This window comes from Hemitrygon akajei, chromosome 4 (genome assembly GCF_048418815.1).
Source record: "Hemitrygon akajei chromosome 4, sHemAka1.3, whole genome shotgun sequence".
Classification (NCBI taxonomy): Eukaryota; Metazoa; Chordata; class Chondrichthyes; order Myliobatiformes; family Dasyatidae; genus Hemitrygon; species Hemitrygon akajei.
In genome coordinates this window covers 67,626,070-67,642,812 of record NC_133127.1, presented here as the reverse complement: position 1 = coordinate 67,642,812, position 16,743 = coordinate 67,626,070, and the positions used below count along the sequence as shown (strand labels likewise).

Genomic DNA, 16,743 nt, shown 5'->3' with positions numbered 1-16,743 from the left:
GACCTGCACCAGAACCATAGCCTTCCATACCCTTACCATCTGTGTACCTGGAGAGTCACCGGACACTAACACACTTCTACAGAGAGCATCCTGCCTGGTTGCAGCATGGTCTGGTACAGTGATTTGAAAGCACACGAACGTAAGAAAATGCAGAGAGGAATCCATTTTGCCCAGTATATCACGGGCACACCTCTGCCTACCATCGGTAGTATCTACAGCAGGTGCTGCCTTCAGAAGGCTGCCCTATTATCAAAGTTTCCCATCATCCAGGGCATACCACCTTCTCACAGTTACCATCGGGCAGATGGTACAGGGGCCTGAAGTCCCAATACCACCAGGTTCAAGTGCAGCTACTTTCCTTCAGTCAATCAGTTTCTTGACCTAACCGCCAAAGCCCTAATTACTTCAGCTTTCTAACACTTTCATCGCTTTGTGTTAAAGTTTATTTCTTTTTAAATTGTGTTCTTTCTTTCAAATTTAATTGGTGTTTCATTTATATTTTGCTTCTGAATACTATTTTGATAATGCTTGGGCAGCACAGTAGTGTGGTGGTTAGCAGTAGCAGTGACCTGGGTTCCATTCCCTCTGCTGTCGGTAAAGAGTTTCTGCATTCTCCTCATGACCATGTGGGTTTCATCAGGGAGCTCTGGTTTTCTCCCACAGTCCAAAGACATAGCGGTTGGTAGGTTAGTCAGTCATTGTGAAGTGGCCCGTGATCAGGCTCGGACTAGATCGGGGTGGGGGGGATGGTTCTGGGTGGCACAGCTCAAAGGGCCTATTCCACGTTGTATTGCAATAAGTAAATGTGTCTGTGATGCTACTGCAAGTTAAGTTTGTAACTGCACCTTTGCATAGAAGTAATCGTGCATACGAAAACAAACTTTGATTTGCTTTCACTGTAGTTTTCGAGGCTCCGAGTTCCCAATAAAGTGAGTAGAGACTATAGGTGGGTGGATGGTTTGTCATTCATGCTGGGCTTCCAAGGGTTCCTAACCTTTTTTATGCCATGGACCAATACTATTAAGCAAGGAGTCCATGGACCCCAGGTTAGCAACCCCGTGTAATCACCTACCAGCCAAATAGAAAACTGGGACCAGGATTCAAACTGATGGCTAGCAGCAAGTGAAATTACAAAGGCCAGCAGAAAAGTACTGCCGGGCACTCAGCTGATTAAAAAATATAATGAAGCAATCTTTTAGTTGTTTGGAAAACTGCACATTATCTTTATAGTATTCTGTAATACAATACTCCAGAACAGGCAAAGCAAAAGATACAAGCATCATTTTTTCCTTGTTCTGGCAAAAAGTGCTGACAGCTCCAATTTAATGATACAATCAAAGAGTTAAATAATCTCAATAATATAATGTGTCCTAAACAAAACCAACTAGGACCAATATTACAATTATGTTCTAAAAAGATATCAAACATACAGAAAAAGTTTACATTCCTTTAAGCAATTTCAAGTTTAATGCTTCCCATATAATACTCAGTTGAGAATGAATGCATTTAACAAAATCCTGAATGAAACAAAAACACTAAGTGGCTTCCCAGTTTCTTATTTTATTCCTTCTCCCCCACCCACCTGGATTCACCCATCATCTAGCTTGTACTTCATCCTCTTCCCCCACCTTCCTATTCAGGCAACACACACACAAAATGCTAGAGGAACTCAGCAGGCAGGCAGCATCTATGGAAAAAAAAGTAAACAGGCGACATTTTGGGCCAAGGCCCTTCATCAGGACCCAAAAAGCTAACGCACTGAGAAAGATTCTCGGCATGAAATTTTGACTGTGTATTCGTTCCCATAGATGCTGCCTGACCTGCTGAGGTCCTCCAGCACTTTGTGTGTGTTGCTCTGGATTTCTAGCATCTGCAGAATCTCATGTTCGTAAAAAAGTATTTTTGGGTTTTGCAACTACATGAATTATACTTGAGCCTACAAAATTAGATATTTTACACTCCATAGGGTAAAAGCAATCCTTCAAAAATTCAGCGCAAATAATGGGATAGAATTTTGTTTCTAAATACTCGAGAACAGCACCACAACTCCAGACTCTCAACTTTAAAGAACAGCAAAAGAAACACACACCATTAAACAAAAACATGTTTGCATAGCACTGTTATCCTGCAACCAAAAGAAGGCACAGTGAAACTTCGCTCCGCACCACAACTTGCGCAAACTCTTCTTAAGTGGCAGAATAATCAGAACGTTCCCCCAGCAGCCAGTACCAGAGGAACCAACAGGTGACCGAAATACCCAAAGAGTCTTCAGTTGCCACCTTCACTGCACCCTACAGCCACCAGCATTCAGTCCCTGACAAACTGCCAAGTGTTTGCTGTTGACCTTGAGATGAGCTTCCAACCATGTACCTGTACCAGAATCAAGGTGCCTTTCTCCACCACAGATCACTTGTCTCTACCAACATTCGCCATCAGATGAGTGAATGAATCAGCCTCACCAGTTGCTCCCAGCCTTCAGTTACCTTGTTACCTGTGGCTTTCAATCTGCTCTCTCTTGTTTTGTGACCCCTCATGGCTTGTTATTTTGCAGTTTATTAGTAAAAGGAAGTTTACTGCTAAATCATCTCCACTTCTCTGCTTTTGGATCCAGCCTACCCTACATTTCCTGAGAAGACTATGTTCACCTCCTGCAGGATCCCTATATCTATACAGCACCCCATGTCCTATATGGAGTTTACTAATGTCGTCAATCATTAGAAACAGCTGAAATACATTGAAGTCATTTAAATACAATTAACCCAGCCACACCTCCTCTGCATTTCCTGACAGGATGAGGGAACTCGGGCTGGGCATGAGAGCTGGGATTAAATGGGGTGCAGGTGATGAGCTGGAAGTGAGTTGCAGGTGAATCCTATTAGCTGGGTGGAGACTGAGGTGCCTGCCTGAGCAGGCCTGACAGCTCAAACTATCACCCATGTTTTCATTAGGTTTACACTTGATAATTTCAGTTAACTTCTTGACAGTGTCTCATTTTTATTTTCTTCAAACATTAGATTCATCTACTTTTGGTGTCTTAATTCACAAGCATTGTTTGTCTACAATGCCTTTCAATTAGGAAAAGCTTTGTTTTCAAACCTCTCAATAGCCTTGGTGTCCCTTTTAATTCCTGCAGTCCTATAACTTTCCTAGATAGTTTCACTTTTTAAAATGATACTTTGTGCATCCAAAACCTTATTATCACTTAAACCATGCCCATTAGTTACCAAGGTCCTACGCTTTGGAGTTCTCTCCTTGCAGCTCCTGAATTCTTTCTTCCTTTAAGAGTCACATTAAAATAGTGCTTCAACATGCTTTCAATGTCCTATCAAAATAGATTTAAAATGTTCCTAAATGAGGCTTGCACAAGCATCTTTTGATGTCTTATTAAGCAGTTATTCTCGTAAAGAGTTGAAGGCAAGAATGATGCTACTCGGGCAAAGGCGGAATGCATAAAAGGTCACGGCCAGGAACAGAGTTAGCGAGCAATCGTCACTGGCCTGGGCTCCAGAAACAGGAAGGAAACTAAACCAGATGTGGACCTGCAGTGAGGGGATAGGATATAAACATAGGGGTTTTGAAATCTGTGTGTATAGCTGATAAAGAATCAGGACAGCAGCTGAACAGTTAAATCTCAAAACAGCAATGGCATCGTTGAATATTTCAGGAAGAGATACGCGGGGTTAGGGCAAACATGAGTGATGCGACAGGAGCTGGACGTCGGCATTGCTGATGACAGAAAAGGAGTTCCAATTTTATCTCGGGCTGAAGGCATGGCGGGAGTTCCATCAATTTTGTTTATTAGCAAGAGTGGATTAAAATTGACAATAAAACTTATAGCAAGTATGAGAGGAGTGACCTTTCCAGAGCTTTACTAGATCAGACCTCATGCAAAATTGAGATGTTACAAAAATTTAGCCATCAGCACCAAGGTAGTGGAGGCAGAGATTTATGTCATTATGTATGTAGAAAATAATACCATATCTATATTTGATATCCTCAAGGGGCAAAACAGCAAACGAGAACAAGAGAATTAATCAGTTGGCTGTGAGTGAGAAGGAAAGGCAATTTTGGAAAATGACTGGATAACATGGAGTCAAACAAAGTGAAGGCAAAACCACATGACTGGCAGAAGAGGGCCCCATGGTCAATCCTTCAGCTACATTGGCAGATGGAAACGATTTAAACACACAAAAGATGAGCAAGACTTTGGAAGGTGCTTTTTAGTGGCAAAATGGAGAATGAGGATGAAGAAGTAAGAATTAATATTATTTGAGAGATGATTCATCACTCACTTTGCAATACAGAAAAGTAGTCCACAGCTAGGGGGATAATATTTACTACTAGATTCATTTGAAGTTGGGTAATTAGAATGTAAACTTTAAATGGGAATCTGAGAATAGGAGCAGATGCTGTCTCTTTGGAAAGACAATCTAAAGGGCAGCTTCACAGAGAAGCAAGAGTCAGGTCTAGACGGGCACCGATTTAGCTATTGAGAAAGGAGAAGCAGAAGCCGATGATTAGATAATCTCATGTTGATGACAAAGGGGAACTTGAATTCTCAGCACGTGTTAGATCGTGGGGGTGGGGGTGGGATGAGAGGAACAGGCAGGGCAGACAGAAGCACAGTAATGACACATTGTGGAAAAAGGCAGCAAAGCATGATCCTAGAGCAGAGATTTTTGTCAGTCCAATAAAAATTTTGATCAATGGTCACTGAACCGAAACATTAACTCTGCTTCTCCCATCACAGATACAGTCTGACCTGATGGATTGTTTTTTGCAGGTAGGTGTTAAGGTTCATTTATTTATTATCAAAGTATACAACTCTCAAATTCTTCTTCCTTGGGTAGCCATGAAACCAAGAAAGGCAGCACGATCATCAACCCCCAGACCACACCTCCCTGCACAAAAAAAAACAAAAGAACAAGCACATTCACCCCCAAATCCCCCTCCCACCACAAAAAAACCGAGAAAGATCAGGTGAAAAACACAGAATATTAAAAAGTCTAAGGTCCAAGTCCATACCCAAAATGCACAAAACCTCGTCAACGGACTCTGGACACAGCAGCAGGCTCTGCCCCCTCCACAGCCAAGTGTTCACCACTGCACTTGCCTTGATGTCTCAATCTCCCTTGTTGCTTTAATCGGCGAAATGGGGTCGAACATTGGCTCCTGCACCATCCTGCAGCCTTCCTGCCACGTAGTTCACTTACACAGCCTCTGCCTCCCGGAATCCTCTCAGAGACTGCAGGGCACTGGGACACCCAAACAGCAAATCACAGTCAAGGTGAAAAACAAACGTGAAAGACATAAAAGTGAAATATATGGTTTGACTATCTACCCGGAAGATGTCAGCTGAAGGAGCGTGCCATTTTGACCAAAAATTTCCAGCCATATCTGGGCAGAGATGGCTAAATGAATTGGATTATCATCCAAATTTCTTAATGGTATGAAAGTGGAGGCATGTGAAATGAAGAGAGTGTGAGACCATTCTGAACAGCTACAATAAGAATTTTTACAAATATCAGCAATTAACTTTCCATATTTCAATGTTCAACACTCTAATCACCTAAACAGCAACAGATATAAACTTGAGTTTTAAACTGCATCAAAAAAATTACACCCCCGATCCAAACCCACGTAACTATATAAAAAATCACTAATGTATCTCCTAAACTTTCAATTTCATGGCTAGAACATCACTACAAATATTGATGTTACAGCAAAACTATTTGCACATTAAAATAATTCCATATTGATCAGACAATTAAAATTAACTTTTAACACTTGATATTTTAATTCTATCTCCCTCTCCTTTCCCCAGTTGAGTTAGCATACTTGTCTCACACAAAACTGAGAACCAGAGAACAAGAATCCAGATCCAAAACCCAGATTTGTCTCCACTGATCATTATTTATCTGCTCCAAGTTTCCACCATTTTCTATTTGTATTGAATGTATTAAATACCAAGGTTACATTTTACATAATACATTGCATTAGCTCAAATTCAATGACAATTTAATCTTCTAACTAGATATCCCAACTTTGTCCTTTGTGCAATAGATGTAAACTTAAACTTTCACCTAAATTGCAAAATAAAAGTTGGCTCACTATTTGTATTTCAATATTCATACACGCAATTCTGATTATTATCTCCATAACCTGTCATCTTTTTCCTTCACTGATTCTACTTTAGTCATTAATTCTGGATTTGGTCCCGCAGGCTCCACTCATCAAAAGAGGTTTATTTTCTCCACCATCCCTTTCAAATCCTTTTACAAAATATATTACTCCTGACCTCATCAACCACTGGTTGTATGTAGGCTGCTTCCACCTGCTCTGGCCCAATCTTTTGTTGTTTTTTAAAGTCACAATGGTATTTGTATATTGTTTCAATGAAAATAAACAAACATTTTCTTCAAATGTACGTTTCGTCATAGCAGCCAGCAGCCTTGTAATTCTGCATTGCATCCTTTCCAAAACCACAATACCTTCCCAATGCTGCCACGTAGCATTCTTATCTAAGGTTTATTGAAGTTTCATATTCGGCTCCTTATTTTGTTTGCCTTCTGGAGGAAAGCCATGAATTCCATCATCTTGCAGTACCCGGCGCTGAACTGTGATCAATCAAACCACTCTGAAAATAATCACGACTCCAGCCTAATTTCATTTTGCTAAACAGTTTTTTTTAAAAAATGTGGTTTATGGTCATCCCAATTCCAAGTAATTTAATCTATTCTAGTAACCTTCTTTATGGTATCATTGAATCCCAGTACAACATAGTCTATGCATTTTCTTAATTTACGAAGAGCAGAGACTCTTTGAACACAAAGCAAGCTCTGTCAAAGGTCTAGCAAAGTACCATTTTGAGCACCCTGATCTTTTTCCTTCCCATCTTACAATTTTCATACGCAATGCAGTGTATTTTGGTCTGTCATAATCACCCAATTTTCTAAATAATGAACGTGTCAAATTCAGTATAATTTTGCTTAATTCAGAAAACTTCAGTGATATCAATGAGCCAATTCATGTGCTACTCATACTGTGCCCAAATAATTAATTTTCAATTATTTCCTCTCACTTTACTAACAAAAGGCACATTTCCTAATGATCTGCATATGCACAAAGTCAGATTACCCTTTGCACTATTTTCAATTATCTGTCAAAACTAATGGTAATGAAAATTAGTTTTGCCACTAATTATAAAATGAAGGTTTTCCTAATATTTTTAAAATCAACAATTACATTTCTCAGCAAAAACATCACATTTGAATAGCAATGTTACAAATGTAACAGATGAATTTACCTCAATTTACTGTATAATTGTCAAGATCCAAGGCATGTTTCTATGATTCTATTATGGTTATTGGATTTATTTCTTGAGGCCCACAAGAAAATCGATTTCACGGCTGTATATGGTGACCTATATATATTTGAATTTTGATGTTATATTAAGAAGAGGAAAAAAACAAGAGGATAAATTCAGAAAGGATAGGTAAACTCGAGGATTAAGAAGGAACTTTGTACCTGAAGTCAGAACGAGTGGCTGAAGCACTTTATGAGTACTTGGTGTTGATAAGGATTTGGAGGATAGTGAAGACAGAGTGGAGCATGCCAATATGCTGGGACATTTTTTGATTAAGGAATATGTACTGTTGGGTTTTCTGAAAACCACTGAGGTTGATGAGTCCCCAAAGCCTGATGGTGTATCCCAAAATATTGAAGGTGAGGAAATCGCTGGGGATTTGACAAAGGTCTTTGAGTTCTCACTAGCAAAAGGCGAGAGCCCAGAGGCCTGGAGAACAAATGTGCTTTTGTTCATGAAAGGCAATAGGGATAATCCATGTAATTATAGGTCAGTCAGCCTCATGGTAATAGTAGAGAAGCTACTGGAGAGGATACTGAGGGAGAGGATTTGTGTGCATTTGGAAAGGGACATTCAGCATGGCTGTGTGCAGGGCAGGACAGGACAGGACATGCCTTACAAACTTGATCAAGACTTTTTGAAGAGGTGAGAATGGAGCTTGATGAGGGCAAGATAATGTTGATTATCTACATGGGCTTTTAAGGCCCGTTGCAATAGGTTAACTCGCAAGATAAAGATGCAGGGGATCCAGGGTGAATTGCAAGTTTGGATTTAGAACTGACTTGCCCATGGAAGACAGTAGGAGTGAAAGGCTATTATTCTGGCTAGAGGCCAGTGGTATTCTGCAAGGATCATTTCAGAACCTTCTGTTGTTTATGATATATATAATGATTTGTATGAAAATATGGATGAGTGGATTGGCAAGCTTGTGGATAACACCAGGACTGGTGGAGTTGTGAACCGTATAAAGGACTATCAACGAATATAGCGGGATGGACAGTACACTACAAAAGTCTTAGGCGCACATATATAGCTAGGGTGCACAAGTCTTTTGGACAGTGCTGTGTTTAGCAATTTGGAGCGGAGGGTGAGAGAAAAGGATGTTGGGAATGGCGAGGTTGACGAGGTAACAGAGAAGGAATGCCGTGGCAGGGAATGGCGCGGGTGCAGACCCACCCAGCCCTGAGACACCAGGCAAGGTCATATGATTCCAAACAATTGGTTTATTGATTGTTACGGAATGTCTCTCTGGTACTTCTTGTTCCCTCCCCTCTCCCTTTGCCTTTTCCCAATCATGATTCCTCTCTCCCTGTCCCCTTCCCACTCTCAGTCCACAATAGAGACCCCTATCAGTATCAGGTTTATCATCACTCACATATTATGATTTTTTTGTGGCAGCAGAACAGCACAATACGTAAAATACATGGCAATCTGTGGCCTCCTGCACTGCCATGATAAGGCCACATCAGGTTAGAGGAGCAAAGCCTTATGGGTAGCTTCCAATTTGATGGTATGAACATCGATTACTTGAACTTTCAGTAATTGTCCCACCCCCATCCAACATTCCCCATTCTCACCTCATCTCCTTCTCTGCCCATCACCTCCCTCTGGTGCTCCTCCCCCTTCTCTTTCTTCCTTCTCCTATCAGCTTCCCCCCTTCCAGCCCTTTACCTCTTTCACCAATCAGCTTCCCAGCTCTTTACTTCACCCCCCCCCCCCCCCCCCAGTTTTACCTATCACCTCAACACGCTGGAGGAACTCAGCAGATTGGGAAGCATCCGTGGAAACGAACAGTCAACGAGACCTGACGAAGGGTCTCGGCCCAAACTGTTGACTGTTCGTTTCCACGGATGCTGCCCAACCTGCTGAGTTCCTCCAGCGTGTTGTGCATATTGCTTTGACCCCAGCATCTGCAGAGTATTTTGTGTTTACGTATCATCTACCACCTTGTACTTCTTCCTCCCCTCCCCCTACCTTCTTAATCTGACTTCTCATCTTTTTTCCCCAGTCCTGATGAAAGGTCTTTGCCCAAAACAATGACTGTTTGTCTTTTCCACAGATGCTGTCTGACCTGCTGAGTTCTCCAGCATTTTGTGAGAGTTCCTTTGTATTTCCAACATCTGCAGATTTTCTCATGTTTACGCTTCACCTCATTTAATGTCCATGTGCTTTCTTGAAATCTAAAAGTTTGTTCGATTTTTAGATTCTGTCCAATATAGTAGGTCACTAGACAGTAACAGGAATCTCTGATAACTGTTACTAGAATCAACAAGATTCCCATAGTTGCCCTAATGATAATTAACAATAGCAATCAGGAATTTAAAGAAATGTTCTTCTTGCACTATTAAAATTCTCAGTGTCCTTCCAATTAAATTCATCTTTAGGATATAAGAAAGACCTTGCATAACATGCACTGTGCCAGGTGATGCAAGGACCACATAGCTATAAGAAACATGGCTTATATAGACGATTCAGTTCCTCAAGCCTGCTCTTCCTTTAATAAAAGCATGAACTTCTCGATCTATTCTATATCCAGATATTCCTAAATCACCCATCTACAGTCTGAACGTACTCAAAAGCAGTCACTGACTTCTGTATTGGAAAATTCCAAAGATTTGTTAAGAAATTACATTTGATTTCAATCTTAAAATGCCCAATCTTTTACAAGACTACACTCCTGAGCTCTTAGAACTCTAGTTGAGGGAATCCTTCCCGAATTTATCACAGAAATGACTACTGTCCCATTGCACTTACATCCATCATCATGAACTGTTTCGAAAGGCTCGTCATGAGGCATATCAAGACCCTGCAGCCCCCTTTACTGGACCCCCTGCAGTTTGCGTACCGTTCCAACCGCTCAACAGATGACACTATTGCCACCACCCTCCACCTGGCCCTAACCCACCTGGACAAAAAAAGACACATACGTTCGAATGCTGTTCATAGACTTCAGTTCAGCATTCAACACAATCATCCCTCAGAAACTGATTGGAAAGCTGAGCCTACTGGGCCTGAGCACCTCCCTCTGCAACTGGATCCTAGACTTCCTGACTGGGAGACGTCAGTCAGTCCGGATTGGGAGCAGCATCTCCAACACCATCACACTGAGCACAGGGGCTCCCCAGGGCTGTGTGCTCAGTCCACTGCTGTTCACGCTGCTGACCCACGACTGTGCTGCAATACACAGCTCGAACCACATCATCAAGTTCGTCGATAACACGACCGTGATGGGTCTCATCAGCAAGAACGATGAGTCAGCTTAGAGAGGAGGTGCAGTGGCTAACAGACTGGTGCAGAGCCAACAACCTGTCTCTGAATGTGAACAAAACAAGAGATAGTTGTTGATTTCAGAAGGGCACAGAGCGACCACTCTCCGCTGAACATCGATGGCTCCTCGGTAGAGATCGTTAAGAACACCAAATTTCTTGGTGTTCACCTGGCGGAGAATCTCACCTGGTCCCTCAACACCAGCTCCATAGCAAAGAAAGCCCAGCAGCGTCTCTACTTTCTGCAAAGGCTGAGGAAAGTCCATCTCCTCCCCCCCACTCATCCTCATCACATTCTACAGGGGTTGTATTGAGAGCATCCTGAGCAGCTGCATCACTGCCTGGTTCGGAAATTGCACCATCTTGGATCGCAAGACCCTGCAGCAGATAGTGACATTTACACTACACACTGCATCCACAAAGCAAACAGCATTATGAAGGACCCCATGCACCCCTCATACAATCTCTTCTCCCTCCTGCCATCTGGGAAAAGGCTCCGAAGCATTCGGGCTCTCACGACCAGACTATGTAACAGTTTCTTCCCCCAAGCTATCAGACTCCTCAATACCCAGAGCCTGGACTGACACCTTGCCCTATTGTCCTGTTTATTATTTATTGTAATGCCTGCACTGTTTTTGTACACTTTACGCAGTCCTGTGTAGGTCTGTAGTCTAGTGTAGCTTTCACTGTGTTGTTTTTTACGTAGTTCAGTCTAGTTTGTGTACTGTGTCATGTAACACCATGGTCCTGAAAAACATTGTCTCATTTTTACTATGTACTGTACCAGCAGTTATGGTCCAAATGACAATAAAAGTGACTTGACTTGAGAAAATCTCTAGGAAATCATTGAAAATGCCCTTTTGTTCTCTTTTAGGTTTATCCCCACTCTTCACAACCAGTGCACCTGAAAATTGCTTATTATTTTATTCTTGTTTTCTGTATGTCAAATAATTATCTATGCAACTTAACTTACTACCACTGCCCTTGGTTCCCAGTACACTATTTATACATCTTCGAACACAAGGAAAGATGTGTTCGCATTATGTATTTGCATAATCTATCTGCTGGCTCTTTATTCCTTATGTTGCTATATCTAATGTTATTTACAATCTTTATAATGCTTCTTATTAATTTCTATCTTTAATGGAATATAGAGGCATCTATGTTTTAAGGAGCCATGATAGATAATGTTCTATTTTTATCAAATTCTAACTCTAAAAAAAAAATTTTAAATCCTTATTTCTATGGCTTACTTTGTTTATTAAAATGAAAACTCCCTTCAATATTATGTTTTAATTCTTATTAGTCATACTACTTTATTTAAACTTTACTCATTGTTTATTCACCATAACCTTAACTGATTTTCTAATCTATCCTCATGAATAACTCTCCTAACCACATGATTTTCTTTGTTCAGATTTAAGATCTCAGTTGGGACTTAATTAAATCACTTTCACATGCTGTATTAATTTCTATCGTATTATGCTACTTTTTGCCAGAGGTACATCTATTACAGGTTATTAATCAGCCTTGTGTCTGCTCAAGCCCAGATCCAAAACAGTCTGTTCCCTACTTAGTTCAAGATATACTGATTGAGTTGGCTGTCCCAATTCTTTCCATGGACTTGCCCTCGTGCTTTTACTTCTAGTTTAATTTTCTCAATCTATACAGAGTCTGACAATGCAACCACTTCTTGGGATCTATACACAAATACAATCTGGTATTTATTGTTCAACTCTATTAATGCTCAATCTTAAATTCTGAAACCAAGACTTCACCCTGTAATTAATAATGAGGATTTTTTTTCTGACCTGTCACTCCCAATGAACACTTTGTATAATGCAGCATTTCAGAAGTCAGACATTCAAAAAGTACAACCAGCTTGATTGGCTATCACCTGGTAATTATTTTTATGGTGCGCAGGCAGAATCCAGAAGTCAGTGAAAGGGCAAATGGGTCAAGGATGGGATGGAGTCACCCACGTCCTTTGAGATCGCACCCCCCCCCCCCCCATCTTGTGGACTCCAAACCGATTCTTGCTCTGGGGTAATCTAATCAGAGCTACTAAGTGTGGACACAAGGGGCTTCTGGTAATGACCTGTTAAACCGGAGACCATTCTTAGACTTGATTATACAAAGTGCCAGACCTACCACAGAAACAATCTGTAATCTCGTTAGACTCTCTTTGGGTTGGCTAGTTTGACTTGTTTGGACCAGTCAAGAGTTGAAAGGAACAAATACACAAGGCTGGTGAGTATCTATGGAAAAGAGTACAGCTGACGTTTCCGGCCAAGACCCTTCATCGGTCAGGAATGACTAAGAGTCTCCCCCGAAACGTCGACTGTACTCTTCCGCAGATGCTGCCTGGCCTGCTGAGTTCCTCCAGCATTTTGTGTGTGTTGCTTAGATTTCCAGGTTTGGCCAGCACGTGTTTGTCCGGGGGAAGACAGCCTCTGGCCCCGTCAAACTGAGAAATTTCGTTTGTGTGGATGCTGTGTGACGTGTTGCCTGGTTACAAATCCCCACCGCAAAATATCAGACAGTACCCCATATGCAGTTAAATGACTGAACTTTATAAATCTTAATCTGAATATAGGGTTAGCAAATAAAATAAAAAGAAGGGCCCATTTTAAGGAAAAAGTCAAATGTGCACATTGGAGCTCACTGATAAGGCCATTTGTCCACCATCAACCTCTTCCGAGCGTCGCTGACCTTTGGACCCTTGCTCCCTGTCCACTCCGTCCGGTGGTCTACCAGCTCTCTCCATACGCGCCTTCCCTCTTCATCTCTCGCCGACAAAAGACCGCAAAACCCCTGCTCCCAGACCCACAAGAAAGAACAACATCCCGTTCATAGGCCAACATACATTCCAAAGGCCCCATTATCTCTGGTTATAACCCATACATTGCTGCTACAGAGAAACTATTGCCTTAGCAGTGGAACATCACAGAGCGGCCATTACATTGGCAGTGAAACCTTACAGCGCGTTATACCGGTACCTGCAGATTTTCTCTTGTTTGACACAATGCTGGGGGTGGGCGGGGTAGAAACCATAGCAAGATGTGGGTTGTAGCCCTGAACAAGAGCCACTAAAAGGGTCAACCAAACGATGTGTATCCAATGACACTGAAACACCACTTTTGAATTGATAAGGAATGAATTTCAAAGTTGGCACTTCCAATGCACTAGCAGCGATAACTCCGGAGAATCACCATCGCGAGGAAGAACCCCAAGACGGGCTCGAAGAAAGGATCAATTGTCTGGCTAATCTATGTCGGTGTTACCAATTAGAAAGTGGTCTGAGTATTACTAAGGGAACAGTAGAATTCCCGTTCTAAGTTGTTGGCCCAGGGTCAACATAGTTCTGTTGCTGTTTGTGCAGAGACAATAAAGTGCGAGCTTCAATTAATTACGAGTTGTGTAGTAGGTTTTCTAACCTAGTTCCGTTGACAAACAGTCAACAGAACATTTGGCATTGTTGTGCATTTAATATTTCTATTATATTTGCATATCTGGTATATATGTTGTTTGATTAATTATACTTGTTTGTTTAAATAATTCATTACAGATTATATGTAAAAATACATATTAATTGCATATATCATCTTGCTACCATGTGATGTGTGCGCTTAAAGTAAAGACAAAGCTGAACCTACATTTCCGGACACAGTTGTTTTTCTTTGAATTGATTTAATGTTTTGAAGTTACAAAACATAGCAGGCATTATGTGAAGTCTTGAACTCAAGGACATCAATATTATATTGTATTCAATTCTATTTAAGTGATAGTTTAATAGGCACTAGAATAAGCAAGGCACAGAAAATGTGGCCCGAATACAGGCAAGTGGGATTAATGTAAAGGGGCAGGGTTGGATTGGTGGGCAGGGCTGAAGGCCTGTTTCTGTGCTGTCAAACTATGATTCCGCTGCCTCCAAAAGAACCCAGTGCTTTAGTAAATGATAAAAAAACATTAAGTTCAACAGAACTCCAGATTTTAGTGCACATCAAAACAGGCTTGGCAACCATTAATCATTCACACAAATCCAATTCTCAGCAGTTTAATGTGAGTGAACTTAAAACATCTATCTGGCTTTTAATTGTAACAAGGTGTTAGGTGATTAACTAAAGCTTACATTAAAATAAATATAAACAAATATTCTTAAAATTAATGAAGTGATTTTCTGAGCAGGGCAAAGCAAGGAGGACCAGGGTTCAGGCTCTCTGTTTGCTGAGTTGGCAGAGGTCAAAGCATGGTGTCCATGGCTCACACGAACAGACACGATGGGGAAAGGTGGGGGGGAAGTAAGGTAAATAAAGCACAGGTGGCCAGCTTCCTTACTCTGTCATTATCCACTGGTCTCTGTTATATGTGCACGTGCTGCTGAAGGTCAGGTAAAAAAAAATGGCAGTAGCTATGCTTTGTTAAATCATAAAACTTGGGCCTTGAGTATTTTAGATATCGTTCCAACAAAGCTATTAAGATTTTACTCACTACGCCACAGGAATTAAGATTGCTGGAATTCCTCTCGTTATAAAACTTTAGCATGCCACATTCTAAATCTCACATGCAAGTACAAAAAAAAACAGGATCCCAACTTCTATGCTTGACAGTATTAATTTGTTTAGCCCAAGTCATTAGCATACAATGCTCACATCTTTTTGCAATCTAACTATGGAAAAAGGCATTAAAATACCACTTTGGTTCAATTTATTTCCTGAGCATGTGTCAATGGTCTCCAAGAATAAAGGAGCCTTATATTAAAAATCAAACTGAAGAAAGTAAATGATGCTGATACAACATGGCAGAAGTTAAAAATGAATTGCATTCCTCAACGGTGACAACACATTTTTGGGAATAGAAAAAGCACACATCAAAGACAGAAATTCAAGTTATTCACACATCCATGATCACAGGAAATGGAATACAATTTAAATAGTCTGCTTAACATTCTCCAGAACACATCAAAAGTCTGCAAAATTGAAATTTTAAACAAACGTAGCCATGGGATAGAATGCAACAATTGTATGGTTCTAGAATAAACAAAATAAAATGTTGAAAATATATGCATATTCTACTCCCTGACCAGCACGTTTTCTGTTTTCAAGAATTCATTTCATGAATCTTAGGATGCCTGATCAAGCAGACTGCTATAAACAAATTGACATTCCTTAATGTGAAAGGTCAGAGATACAGGTACAATGCAATATTTAAAAAACACTAATTCTATAAAGCAAAAAAAATTTGTACAACTTCTTGCAAATTGTGGAATATGTTCAACATAATTGCCATAAAGCTATATCAAAACTGAAAATGGACTGATACAACATCAAAATACAGAAGGGACAGAAGTCTGATGATACACACTCAGCCATACGATTCCTAAATGGACATTGAACCCATGAATGCCACCTCACTTTTTCTAAATATGTATTATTTCTGTTTTTACACCATCTTTAATATATTCAATATACATATATAGTTGCTGTTTTGATTTACTTGGGTTTTTTCCTTTCTGTATAATCATGTATTGCATTGTACTGCTGTTGCTAAGTTAACAAATTTCTCAAACACCTGCTGGTGATAATAAACCTGATACTGATTGTGAAAAATTTTAAAAGAACAATTACATTTTTAGTCAGAGTTCAGTTTAGGTTTTGGAATTGAAGAGTCCTCCATGAGATTGGGAATTTTGCAATATGTTCACATACTGTTACATTGGAGGTCATTGTCTTTGATACTCTCCACTAAAGGAGGACAATGTTCTGCTGTCAACCAATGAACTAATTTAATTATAGCAAAATCTTTCAGTTACTAATTTGGATAATATCATGTCAAAGCTATTACTGACAATGCTTTGACTACATAAAATTGAGCAGAATTCAAAGGATAAATTAGCAAACAAATGAAGAGAATAGGAAAAAAGTTTCAGTTTTGTACCAGAATACAATTTCTCTTTCAGAACCACATCATCTTCAGTTACACGTAGAGGATTTGGTATTATCACGAGAAGAACTAACCAAAGTTACTGGTGATACATTACAGAACTTCAAGATTATGAATGATAACAATTGCAAGGTTAGCAAGAAACTGATTCCTTCAGTCATAAGAGAC

General features: G+C 40.4%; 1 protein-coding gene across 7 annotated transcripts in view; it reads right to left on the bottom strand.

Moving 5' to 3' along the window:
- The window catches only part of gab1 (GRB2-associated binding protein 1), a 204,082-nt gene that overhangs the window by 174,616 nt on the left and 12,723 nt on the right, over nt 1-16,743 (bottom strand). The window lies entirely within an intron of this gene.